The sequence below is a fragment of the Somniosus microcephalus genome, chromosome 22 (genome assembly GCF_052327205.1).
Source record: "Somniosus microcephalus isolate GS21.2 chromosome 22, FLI_Smic_1.0, whole genome shotgun sequence".
In the NCBI taxonomy this organism is placed as follows: domain Eukaryota; kingdom Metazoa; phylum Chordata; class Chondrichthyes; order Squaliformes; family Somniosidae; genus Somniosus; species Somniosus microcephalus.
This window is the reverse complement of record NC_141008.1, coordinates 4835803-4849383: the sequence shown is the minus strand read 5'-3', so window position 1 is coordinate 4849383 and position 13581 is coordinate 4835803. Positions and strand designations below refer to the sequence as shown.

The following is a 13581-nucleotide window of genomic DNA, read 5'->3' as shown; positions in this document are numbered from 1 at the left end:
TTTCATGACCTCAGGACGCCCCAAAGTGCTTTTCGAAGTGTAGTCACTGTTGTAATGTAGAAAATGCAGCAGCCAACTTGCGCACAGCAAGCTCCCACAAACAGCAATATGATAATGACCTGATCATCTGTTTTTTTTAGTGATGTTGGTTGAGAGATAATTACTGCTGTGCTAAACGAGGATGCGTAATGTTTTTACATCGCGGTTCCATTCCTTTTTTCACAGCCTATTGACATTTATCTCCTCTGAAAACAGGATGTGCTTCTGTGCTGTAAACCGCTTAGTCTGGGCTCAGTGGGTAGCACGCTCGCCTCCGAGTCAGAAGCTTGGTGGTTCCCAGACCCAGTCCTGAGACTTGAGCCCAGAACCCAAGCTGAAACTCCAGTGCAGTAGTGAGGGTGTGCTGCACTGTTGGAGGTGTCGATTGCCAGGGCCCTGTCTGCCTGATCAGGTGGATGCACTATTTGAAGAGGAGCAGGGGAGTTCTCCTGGTGTCCTGGCCAATATTTATCCTTCAACCAACACTATTCAAACATGGTGGGAGAGGAAATATTAAGGGGTTTAGCACCTTTGAAAGTTGATAAATCGCCAGGCTCGGATGAAATGTATCCCAGGCTGTTAAGAGAAGCAAGGGAGGAAATGGTGGAGGTGCCGACCATCATTTTTCAAACCTCTCTGGCTACAGGTGCTGGAAGATTGAGGACTGCTAATGTGGTACCGTTGTTTAAAAAGGGAAAAAGGGATAGACCAAGTAATTACAGGCCAGTCAGCCTAACCTCAGTGGTGGCAAATTATTGGAAAAAATTCTGAGGGACAGTATTAATCGTCATTTAGAAAGACACAGATTAATCAAGGACAGTCAGCATGGATTTGTTAAAGGAAGGTCGTGTCTGACTAACTTGACTGAATTTTTTGAGGAGGTGACAGGGAAGGTCGATGAGGGTAGCACATTTGATGTAGTCTACATGGATTTTAGCTCATGGTAGACTGGTCAGAAAAGTGAAAGCCCAAGGGATCCAAGGGAAAGTGGCAAGTTGGATCCAAAATTGGCACAGTGGCAGGAAGCAAAGGGTAATAGTCAACTGAAAGGCTGTTTCCAGTGGATTTCGCAGGGTCAGTATGAGGGCGCTTGCTTTTTGTGGTGGATATCAATGATACAAAAATCCGCTGTGTGGTTGACAGTGAGGAAGATAGCTGTAGACTGCAGGAAGATATCAATGGGTGGGCTGAAAAGTGGCAAATGGAATTCAATCTGGAGAAGTGTGAGGTAATGCATTTGGGGAGGGCTAACAAGGCAAGGGAATACACAATAAATGGTAGGATACTGTGAAGTGTAGAGGAACAGAGGGACCTTGGGGAGCATGTCCACAGATCCCTGAAGGTAGCAGGACAGGTAGATAAGGTGGTTAAGAAGACATACGGAATGCTTACCTTTATTAGCCGAGGCATAGAATATAAGAGCAGAGAGGTTATGCTTGAACTGTATAAAACACTAGTTAGGCCACAGCTAGAATACTGTGTACAGTTCTGGTCACCACATTACAGGAAAGGTGTGATTGCACTAGAAGGACAAGGGCAGCAGGCGCATGGGAACACCATCACCTCCAAGTTCCCCTCCAAGTCACACACCATCCTGACTTGGAAATATATCGCCGTTCCTTCATCGTCGCTGGGTCAAAATCCTGGAGCTCCCTCCCTAACAGCACTATGGGAGTACCTTCACCGCACAGACTGCAACAGTTCAAGGTGGCGGCTCACCACCACCTTCTCGAGGGCAATTAGGGATGGACAATAAATGCTGGCCTTGCCGGCGACGCCCACATCCCATGAACAAATAATTAAAAAAATTATGAGGGGCCGAGATAGAGTGGATAGGAAGGTCCTATTTTCCTTAGCAGAGAGGTCAATAACCAGGGGGCATAGATTTAAAGTAATTGGTAGAAGGATTTGAGGGGAGTTGAGGAGAACTTTTTTCACCCAGAAAGGGTGGTAGAGGCAGAGACCCTTATCACATTTAAAAAGTACTTGGATATGCACTTGAGGTGCCATAACCTGCAGGGCTACGGACCAAGAGCTGGAAAGCTCTTTCTCGGCTGGTACAGAGATGATGGGCCGAATGGCCTCTTTCTGTGCTGTAAATTTCTAGAATCCTAGAATGGTTACAGCACAGAAGGAAGCCATTTGGCCCATTGAGCCCGTGCTGGCTCTCTGCAAGAGCGCTTCAGCTCGTCCCACTCCCCTGTCCTTTCCCCGTAACCCTGCACATTGTTTTCCTTCAGGTAATTATCCAATTCCCTTTTGAAAGCCACGATTGAATCTGCCTCCACCGCCCTTGCAGGCAGTAAGTTCCAGATCATAACCACTGGCTGAGTAAAAAAGATTTTCCTCATGTCGACTTTGGTTCTTCTGCCAATCACCTTGTGATTCTATGAAAATCTTGCGTACCAATTGGCTGCCACACTTGAACATTGGAACAGTAATGACTCCACTGCAACTGGCTGTGAAGCAGTCGGGATGTCTGGAGGATCTGCGAAGCACTATATAAAGTAAAGCTCTCTTCTCGTTCAAACTTCTTCCTCCCCCTCATAGCATGCTTTGTAATTGATTAGGTGCAGCCCATCTGCTGCTGGTTCATTTAAGTTTCAGGCCCCATGGACACTCAAATCTGTGCCCAGCCAATCAGAAACAGGTCGAGTGCTTCCTTAGCTTGTCTGAGGTTCACAGCTGAGAGACAGCAGGATTAACCCTTTCCTTCCCCGTCATTCTTCATGTGGGAGTGTTTATATCTACAATTCTTCGAGGTTCTATGATCACACAGAATTTGGTTTAACTGAATCCTAGGATCTACTTTACACAAAACTCAGTCAAACTTACAACTAAATCATGATTACCCACCATAAGGTAGGATTGCCCAGCCTTATTACCACCCCCTCACCGAGTCAGGGTCGGTGCGTGGCAGAGACCAACCATGTAAAAGGAACAAACTTGCATTTCCAAAGCACCTTTCACGGCCTCAGGACGTCTCAAAGCGCTTTACAGCCAATGAAGTACTTTTTGAAGTGTAGTGACTGTTGTAATGTAGGAAACGCGGCAGCCAATGTGCGCACAGCAAGCTCCCACAAACAGCAAGGAGATAATGACCAGATAATCTGTTTCAGTGGATGTTGGTTGAGGGATAAATATCGGCCAGAGAGAACTCCTTTGCTCTTTGAATTGTTCCACGGGATCTTTTACGTTCACCTTAGAGGGAAGCCTAGGTTTAACGTCTCATCTGAAAGACGGCACCTCAGACAGTGCAGAACTCCCTCAGTATTGCACTTGAGTGTCAGCCTGGATTTTGTGCTCAAGTCTCTGGAGTAGCCCAATCTACACAATCTCTCATCATAGGACAGCCCTCTCACCCCAGGATCCCACTATCTATTTTACTTGCTGTGAAGAGCAGGCAGCTGGTTAAAGGCACAGTCTGCAACACTCAATATCAGCAAACAGTTGTATACTTAACGCAAGATGTTTACTCGTTAATATGCGCAGTACCGGTTTCCTACCAACAAATGGCGCTCATTCATCTTTAAAATACCAACATTTTCAGATTGCTGCAATATGTTTGAATGCAAAAGATTAAACCGGCACTTTAAACTATTCCCAATCATGCTTATGGGTTGGATTGAACAATCCTGGTAACTAAGGGATGGCAGTCAATTACAGAGCACATTACTGAACTGAGCAGCCAGCTGGTAGGAATCGACTCACCAACATTATTCAGGCAGCCAGAACTCAGCCCGATTCTACAAGTACAAGAATGTTCCCGGGTAATACACTGGAGAATGAAATAAAGGATTGGATTGAAGGGTGAACTGGATCCAATTGGCTCATACAAAGCTTCACTACAAACTAACTTCTTCTGCCCGCTAATTGCAGAGACTTTGGAAAAGACAAGATGACTAGATTCAACAGGCCAGGATCATTGGAAGTGGCAGCTCAATTTTACACTGAGCATGGAAGTTGGAAACTATTTTGCCAGGACACTGGGAAAACTCCCCTGCTCTTCCTCGAATAGCAGCATGAGATCTTTATGTTTACCGACAGGGAAGACAGGGCCTTGGTTTAATGTCTCATCTGAAAGACGGCACCTCAGACAGTGCAGCGCTCCCTCAGTACTGCACTGCAGTGTCAGCCTGGATTACCTGTTCAAGATTCTGGCGTGAGACTTGAACCTGTGGCCTGACAGAATGAAGTGCTGGCAATGTTGATATCACTTTTATTCTTTCCTAGTTTTAACCGCTGCAGAAGAGTTGCAGGGGATTCACAGAGGTTCTAACTGGTCCCAGATTGGCAGGATTAAGGTCAGTTGTTCTGAAAACTGAGCGGATAATCAGATCTAGCCACCAGAAGAAAAGCCTTTAAACACCCACACACAGAAAGAGGTTGTCTGGTGTCCAGGCCATCAATGAAAGGTGTGCCATGGGTAAACACACATCCACCTTAAACAGATTGCTGTATTGGGCAGTGGCAGCCAGAAAGAACCGTGGCCCAGGAAGGGAGTCACCAGCTCAACCCCAACATTGGGCTCCTTTTGGATTGACGGAGCTCGAGTTCTCACCTTTGCAGTACCCTCTATCTTCAGTTGTTCTTGCAAGCTGTTCTTCACTTCTTCAAGGTTCTCCAGATGCTTGGTCTGCTCTTGCAATCTGACCTCCAGCTGAAAACAAAAGCTTTTTTCTTTAAACGGGCTCAGAATATTGTGTGTGTGAAATTTCCTCCTGTACTTTCCACCAGTAAAGAACTAGTAGTGAAGAGGGAGATAAAAAGGGAATTGAAAATAAAAGTACCAACAGCAAGTTGTACCTGTGGTTTAGTGTCTGGAGTGAGGTTTCTCCCCACTGGATGAAGAGACGAGGTTAAAACACGCTTTGAAGAGCGCGCCGTCCCCGTGACATCCTTCCAACTGTGGATCTGTGAACAGCTGCAGGTCACATTGAGGACAATAGCCAGTGGAGCGTGTGCTGCTTAACTGGGCTTTGGAGCTGGTGTTGGCAAACCAGCCGTCTCCCGTGCACCATTCAAATTGCTGGAAAGCACCATTTACACTATTTGAGCCACAGAAGTGTGCATCATGTGCTAACCTGTCTGTGTGCTGTGCATTTAATGAGAAACACACTCACAATATGAATCCAAGTCATTTGCCAAAGTCATAATGTTTCAAACACACTGCTGGTGAGTGGAGAGATTCACAATAGCTTCTTAAATTACATTTTATAGTAAGGTGGTAACAGTTTCGGGAGGAGAAGCCCTTCAGCCCATCAAGCCCACCTATCCACAGTGTTCTCGGTGCATTTCTAATAATCCTCAAACCCCTTTGGTTGACAAGAACCAGCCTGGCTTCTTCTTGAAACCCATGAAGGTTTCCTGTTCCACCACCCGTGCCAGTAATGTGTTCCACATGCCACAAAAGTTTACTTGGATGCAAACCCTGCTTGATGTTAATAGCTTATACCCTCAGCCTCCTGCACAGGGTGAGCCGCATTCTCAGCTAGGAACCCCCGCCCAGGGGCTGCTCCATGAACAGGGCAAAGGCTCAGAATGAGTCAAGACCAACAACACCAGCTTTCCTAGTTCCAAGGCCATTTTAGTGAGAAGCATTCACACGACAGTTACCAGTCTAAACTCAGCAGTAGAGGAACATTGAACAAAAAGAATCCCACCTGATGATCTTCACCTTTCACTCGCTCCAATTCTGTTTTTAAACTAGAAAAATATACTGAAAGACAAAAGAATAAAGAGATCATTTAATATTTACAAAGATTTTGCACTGAGGAATGGCACATTTTACTTTGAGTGTTGGACAGCAGCAAACATTTCATGCTAAGCAGTGTGAACATAATGGAGGAAGAATGCAATTCAAATGGTAGCTCAGGTTTGTGGGAGCTTGCTGTGCACGAATTGGCTGCCGTGTTTCCTACATTACAACAGTGACCACACTTCAAAAGTACTTCATTGGCTGTGAAGCGCTTTGGGACGACCTGAGGTTGCGAAAGACGCTATAGAAATGCAAGTTATTTTTCCAGGTGTCTTAGTGTAATATGACTAATGACGATGAAGTGGCCCATCAGCAGGTTTTACTGTCTCAACCCATCAGCAGGCTGAGGGAAAACCTGAAACACTGACTGCGTTATTCTCTTCAGATACCGACGGAGCTTGCTTTTATTTTAGATTACCAGCATTCAGAGGTTCTTATTTGATTAATATCATTCTTGTATGATTTTGATAAATGCAAACCAACTTAAGTACAGAATGACTGAGGTTACGTTGTCTGGATGGAGACGGGGGTGGGGGAGCAAGGTCACCTTTTGGCCAGTGGCCGAGCTGTGTTTGGCCGACTTGGCCAGAAGAGGACGGAGCCAGCTAGGATTAACTTGAATTGAGACCAGCTTCCTGTGAGGAATCAGGACAACATTCATAGTTTAGAATTCGTGGATCTTTTGGGAACTAGTGACTATGATTCAAACTTGGGATATCTCGCAACTGGGTTCCTGTAAAGAACAGGACAAAAATATATGACTTTCGAAAGGCAGAAAGCGAAGAAAGAAGGGCCAAAATAGGAACGGCAGCAGAGGAAAGACAGCAACATACAAAGTAAGTATATAACAGAGAAAAATAAACACTAATTAAACAGGGCAATTAAAGTGGAAATAGGACAAAACAAAACAATATCAAAATACATCAGAAAAAAGGAGGGGCTAGTGTTAAATTATATTAAAACAGGCTGAAAGAGATCAGGGATGCAAAAAGGACTCTAGTGCTGAAAATAGCTAAAGACATTAAGGCCTAGAAATTCAGTTGCGTTCGCCAGCCGTTAACGCCATAAGAGGGGTATATTTCCAGCGCTAGGCACTTAGCGCCCGGGCGCAGACCGATCTGCGCCTACGCCCAAATTCAGTTGACATTTAGCGCCGGCGCAAAGTGTTTGTGCCCGCTCAGCTGCGCGCGCAGCTTACGATGTCATTTCGTCGTGCAATGCTGTTTGTGCGCCCCAAACCGGAAATTCAGTGGCGCCCGCCCAATGTGGGCGTGGCGCTGTTAAGAACTGTGAAGTGGAACGCAACAGAGGCCCTGTGGGCCTCGGGGAGCGCTAATTAAAGGGCACTTACACTGACCTATAAAGCCCAGCCATTTTGCTGCAATGACTTTACTGCTTTGGATTTCTGGACAGAGACCAAGGAACAGAGCTTACTGATTTGGGACAACATAGGAGAGGTATTTTTGGCTTCTGGCCAGAGCTTTGACATTTGAATCATTGTGATTTCACTGTTTGCAAGTTTATTATGGGGGCTGTATGGGGTTCCAACCCTCAGTTGCAGCATTATGTGTGAAGGGCTCGCAGACGCTGTGTGAGAGGGCCAGCCATGCCTAGACGCAGAGGGGCCATCAGGCGTCGGCAACGTAGGCCTTACCCACTCAGGCAATACCGGCAGCAGGTGTCCTATCTCACCATGACTGCGGCGCATTGTGTTAAGAGGCTGCGCTTCAGAAGGGAGGTGGTTGCAGAGATCTGCCAGCTGCTTCACAGAGATCTGCGTCCACAGCTGATGTGCAGGACGTCTCTCTCGGTGGAAGTGAAGGTCACGGTGGCTCTGAACTTTTATGCAAGCGGCTCCTTCCAAGCCGCTGCTGGGGACATAGCGAACATCTCCCAGTTCGCCGCACATCGCTGCATCCGGCAGGTCACCGATGCACTTTTCGCGAGGAGACGCCAATTCATCTCCTTCCCCATGACCCTAGAGAGGCAGGAGCAGTGTGCAGTCGGATTTGGCAGGATCGCGGACTTCCCCATGGTGCAGGGCGCCATTGACTGCACGCATGTGGCTATGCGGGCACCTATCGACAATGCCGAGGATTACCACAACCGGAAGGGCTACCATTCCCTCAATGTACAGCTGGTGTGTGACCACAGGCAGCGCATCCTAGCTGTCAATGCCCGCTTTCCAGGAAGCAGCCACGATGCATTTATCCTGCGCCAGACTACTGTGGCTGACATGTTCGAGGCACAGCCTCCACCAAGGGGATGGCTTATTGGGGACAAGGGCTACCCTTTGTGTACATGGCTCATGACCCCGCTCCGCGCGCCCAGGACCCCAGCGGAGGAGGCATACAACGAAAGCCATCAAGCCACAAGGAACATCATAGAGCAAACGATTGGCGTCCTCAAGCAACGGTTCCGCTGCCTGGATCGTTCCGGCGGATCTCTACAGTATTCGCCGGATAGAGTCTCCCAGTTTGTCGTCGTGTGCTGCATGCTGCACAACCTGGCTATCCGCAGGACTCAGGCACTGCCACCTGACGTTGCACCACCACCTCAGGAGGACGAGCATGAGGACCTTGAGGAGGAGGAGGAGGAGGAGGAGGAGGAGTACCAGCCCAGAAGGGAGCCATAAGGTCCAAGGGCCGTCCGCCGGCGGCTTATTGAACGCCACTTCTAGGCCCCCTGTCAGGGAATGGCCTGTGGCAATGAACGCACCTGAATGCAGCCACTCCGCAAGCCCTCAGCCGGTTAACGCAACAACCACTTGAAACATGACACCTGGACATGCTGAATAAATAAAAAGCTTTATTTTACAAACTCAGGGCCCTTCCCACATGAAACAGAAAAACAGACAAGACCCCCAAAAAACAGTCAAAAACATCTGTCACTCCCACAACCTGGGGAGGAATAACAAAACTTGCCCACCCAATTGGCCTTCATCATCGGCCTTACAAAAATAAGCCCCCCCTCCACAACACAAACACCCCCATATAAAAAAAACCGCTATCACCACACTCTACTGGGTGTGCCGAGAGGGCGAGTCCTTATGCAGGCTTCTCCGGCCCCTGCCCGACCTGTTGCTCCGCCTCAACCTGGGCCCTGTGGGTGTGGCAAGGCTGGGGGAAGGCTCATGAGGGCCACAATGCGTGACGGCAGATGCCCTTGGGGGTCGGCCTAGACGAGGCCCGGCCCGGGAGGGGCCGGCTGCTGACTGCTGCAGCTGTGGCTGGCCAGCATCAGTCTCAGCAGCAGCTCGTCGCACCTTGGCTGGGGGAGTGGCAGTGTCGGCTGCACCAATGGGGGCAAGCTGGCTGATGCCAGGCGCGCGCTGTTCACCAGAGACACTGGCACTCGGCCGGGCTGGCAGTGCAGCAAGCACAGCAATCTGGTGGAGGCCAGACCGCTGTGCTGCAGCAGGGCGGCGGGTGCCCTGGCGATGCTTCCGCGCCACAGCGAGTGTGGCAGAAGTGAGTGCCCGAACTGCCCTGGTATGTGCCCGCATCAGATCTGCCAGTGTCTGGACGGCACCACTCATGGACTCGCGACTCGCGTCCTGCGCTGCCGCGAGTTGCTGGACACCCCTGTCCTGCGCTGCCGCGAGTTGCTGGACACCCCTGTCCTGCGCTGCCGCGAGTTGCTGGACACCCCTGTCGTGTGCTGCCGCGAGTTGCTCGACCCCCCTGGCCTGTGATTCCCCGAAAGCGACCACACTATGAGCCAGGGACTCAATGGCCTGAGGCAACTGTCCCACAACCCCCATGAACTCCTTGTGGCGCCGCTCCGACGCCGCGGACATCTCATCAAGGAGGCGCACCTCCTGGGCGAGGACCGTCTCCGGACTGGAGGGTGGACTCTCCCTCAGGGGAGAAGGCCGCCGAGCTGCCCGACCCTTCCCGCGTGCCTCGACCCCACTGGGCCCAGGAACTGCCCTCCCCTGCAACACTTCCCCCCTCTGGGGAGAAGGCCGCCGTGCTGCCCGACCCTTCCCGCGTGCCTTGACCCCACTGGGCCCAGGAGCTACACCCCCCTGCAACACTTCCCCCTGGCTCTCCTCCAGGCCAGACGTCTCCCCTCCATTGCCATCCCCTGGCGTGGATGAGGGTTCCCCCGATGTGCCGCCTTCCTCCTGGTCCTCGTCGTCCTCCTCCTCCAAGGGCCTGGCACTCTGAGCTTCAGGGACCACCTCCTCCTCACCAGCTGAAAGCAGGAAGGCACAAGAGTAGCTTTAGAGTGAGGATAGGGCGTCAGCGAGGGAGGCATGAGTGGTGGCATTATGCGCATTGGTCGGACAGTGGGAAAGGATGTAGATCTGAAGCGCAAGGGCAACGAGAGAGGTCCAACCGGTCATGTCCTTACCAGTGGGTCCCAGTACAGGGTCCGCATCTCCAATGGCAACAGGGCCAGTCACCCGGCCACGCATGAGTCGAGCCACGCTCTCCTCCAGCTCACTGAGCGCCTGGTACTGGGACGGCCTCCCCCGGTGGCAGACTGGCTCCTCAAATTCTGCGCCAGCTTGGCCTGCAAGAGAAAGGACGGCCTCTAAGTACAGTGTGGTGCCCTGCTGCTGTGTGCACTGCCTCCCATGGTCGAATAGCTTGGCCAGTGTGGTGCCCTGTTGCTGTGTGCACTGCCTCCCATGGTCGAATAGCTTGGCCAGTGTGGTGCCCTGTTGCTGTGTGCACTGCCTCCCATGGTCGAATAGCTTGGCCAGTGTGTTAAGTGCAGAAAGTGCTATTGATGATCATGCCAGTGCCATAGCTGCGGGAGGAGGGCTGCCCATTAGGCCTTTGAGGTCCCTTTGCCCATAATGTGAGGTGCACATGCAAGGATGAGGAGGACACTGGAAAGGGTACTCACCCTGACCAACCGAGTGAGGTCGTTGTACTTCTTGCGGCATTGGTCACCAGTCCTGGGGACATCGCTGTGGGCGATTTTCTTCCAGGCTCTCCTGTACTGCCTCCTGGGAGCCTTCTTGCCACTGTCCGGGCACAAGATCTCTCTTTTCTTTTCCACACCATTAACCAGCACCCTCAAAGCATGCTCTGAGAAGCGCTGCGCTCGTTCACGGGCCTTCTCCATGGCTTCAGGCGCTATTTGGGTCCACCAGCAGTGTTGAGGCCTAGCTGCAGGGCTCCACTATGCAGGGCGTGGCAGCAGTCAAAGTCGACCCTTCCCCCTTTAAGAGCTGGCCGGCGTCAGGGTGTCTGCTGTCAATCAAAACATGACCGCACCTGCGCTGCGCCCGGCCTCGGCGTTATCAGACCGCATCGCCGGCTTAGCAACGCCAGTTTCAGCGCTCGCCCAAACTCTTGGCCAAATCTACTGAATTTCGGCGAAGTGGCCTACACTTTCCGGCGGGCGCTAACTTTAGCGAACGCCCGACTTTACCGCCCCAAAAGTGGCCAGACTGAATTTCTAGGCCTAAATGTTAAAACACTCCGCCAGCACTGTGACAGAAAGAGGAAGTTGGAGTTTAAAAAAATCAAAGTTACAGCAAAGTTGAAGATAAAAAATCATCGAATGTTAAATATTTTCTTTAATTATTCACTAAAGAGGTCAGTACTAATTTGATAATCAGTTAATCCGGCACATCAAATATTCCAGAGGACTGAAATATCAGTGAGGCAGGGATTTTTAAAAATTCATTCTTAGGATGTATTGTCCATCCCTAATTGCCCTCGAGAAGGTGAGCCGCTTTCTTGAACCACTGCAGTCCGTGTGGTGAAGGTACTTGACGTAATAAAACTCACTACGCACTTGGTTCGAGTATAAAGCAAGGCTTTAATCAACTTGTTTCTAAACATGGAGGTATAGTTGTACTTCACTAGTTCCTGTCTTACAAAAAGTCCCAGGGCAAGCTGGGCCCACGCCCGAGTATTTATACTCCTTGGACGGCGCCACCAGCTGGCCGTCCAGTGTTATTTAATGAGTCGTTTCTTCATGATGATGAGATTTATAACATTCTTCCTACCTAAAAGATTTGGGCATCCGACAACTTCCTCCTAACGGATTAGGCAGACCACGAATAGCCGCAGTCTTTTAGATCTTTGTTTATAGCTGGAAGGTACGTCTCCCCGGACCGTGTCTTGGTCCCTGGGCCGCTTGATCCATACTGGTAGATCGACAGGGCCCGTGTCGCCTTGATCGACCTGAGGGAGACTGGGGAGATCGTGACTCCGGGTGCGGGTCCCCACAGGCGCAGAGCTGGCTTCATCTTGTTTGATAGCTGGGGATTGACCGGCGTTCTGGCTTCAGGCAGCCATCCCACGGGGAGCGCTCAGCTCCCTGAGTGGATCTGGTGGGGTAGCCGGTAGATCTCTTGATGTCCCAGGTAGGGCATCATCTTCAAAGGAGCGCAGAGTGTCAGCATCATTACTATGGGTCCCTCTATCAGTTAGGTCCATGCGACCAGCTGGACAGGGAGCCAGATCTCGGAGCGAAACGGTGGACTCCCGGCCATCAGGGTACCGCACGTGCGCGTACGTGGGATTAACGTCCGTGAGTTCCACCTCGTCGACGAGGGGATTGTTTTTGGAAGATTGGACGAATCTTCGGAACAGCACGGGGCCGGGAGCTGCCAACCATGACGGTAGGGATGTCCCATGAGTGGAGCGACGCTGAAACCTGAAGAATCGCTCGTGAGGCGTGACATTGGTGGACGTAGAAAGAAGAGACCTGATGGAATGCAACACATCAGGGAGCATAGTTCCCACTGCTGGTCTGGTAGGTTGCGTGACCTCAGTGCAAGACGAAGAGCATTCCAAATGATAGCGTTGTATCTCTCAACCTGTCCGTTACCGATGGGGTGGTACAGTGTCGTTTTACTTGTGGCGATTCCCCGTTGGGAAAGATAACTTTTGAGTTTGTGTGATAAATCCATGTAGGGAGACAAGGAACTCAAAGAGGCAAGGTATGAGTTTTAATATGAGTGCTTTATTGAATGACTGCGAGACAACCAGGCAGGCCTGCTTCCAGGCATTGCACCTTTGCTGACCTTAGCAGGAAGCTAACCCCTGACCTTAACAGGAAGCAACCCCTGACCTTAGCAGCAGCATTGGCTACAGCACCACCTGGTGGATAACCTTAATCATAACATCCCAGATTACTATATCCCTCCCCCCTTAAGATTTCAGTATGAATTTCTTAACAAACAACCATTCCTAAGGGTCACATAAGAAGTCTTCATTCACCATGTTCCATCCTTGACGAATCTAACAGGTCAGTATCAATCTCTCTGGTGGCTTGCGAGGCCTTTGTGAACATCTGACAGTAAAGTCCCTGCTTGTTTGTGGTGAAGCCACCAGCTGCTCCTGAGCAGTGCTCGGAGTATCTGACTCTGCAACGATGGTTTCCTCTTGACGAATGGGTTCCTGTGGAATGGTCTCTGTCCCTGGTGGTGGTACCACAGATGCACTTGGATAACTGGGGGCAAACCTGTCCTCAGCCATTGCATCTGGAACCTTCATTTCAATTTCCCCTTGTCTGGTAAGTATCTGATCTACATGTCTGCGTACTACCCTACCATCACCCAACATGACCTTGTATGATACGGGACCGGTCATTGAGTCTATGAAGCCAGGAATCCACTTGGGTCCATAACTGAAATTCCTGGTAAGGACCGCATCTCCTTCTCCAAAACTTCGGCTCTTTGTTCTTTTGTCATGGTTCTCTTTTTGTTTGTTTTGTCTGTTTTCCATTTTCCTTTTTAGGTCTGGGTGGACAAGGTCAAGAGTGGAGCGTAGTCTACGACCTAATAACATCTCAGCAGGAGAGAGTCCTGT

At 50.2% G+C, this 13581-nt stretch overlaps 1 long non-coding RNA gene across 1 annotated transcript; it reads right to left on the bottom strand.

The window, feature by feature from the left end:
* Positions 1-3620: 3620 nt before the first annotated feature.
* Positions 3621-5677, bottom strand: LOC147102000 (uncharacterized). The gene is made up of 3 exons (XR_015073194.1): positions 4846-5677; positions 4601-4699; positions 3621-3817 (listed from the first exon to the last, which is right to left on the bottom strand). It is a non-coding gene; the product is annotated as an uncharacterized LOC147102000 (long non-coding RNA).
* Positions 5678-13581: the final 7904 nt, after the last annotated feature.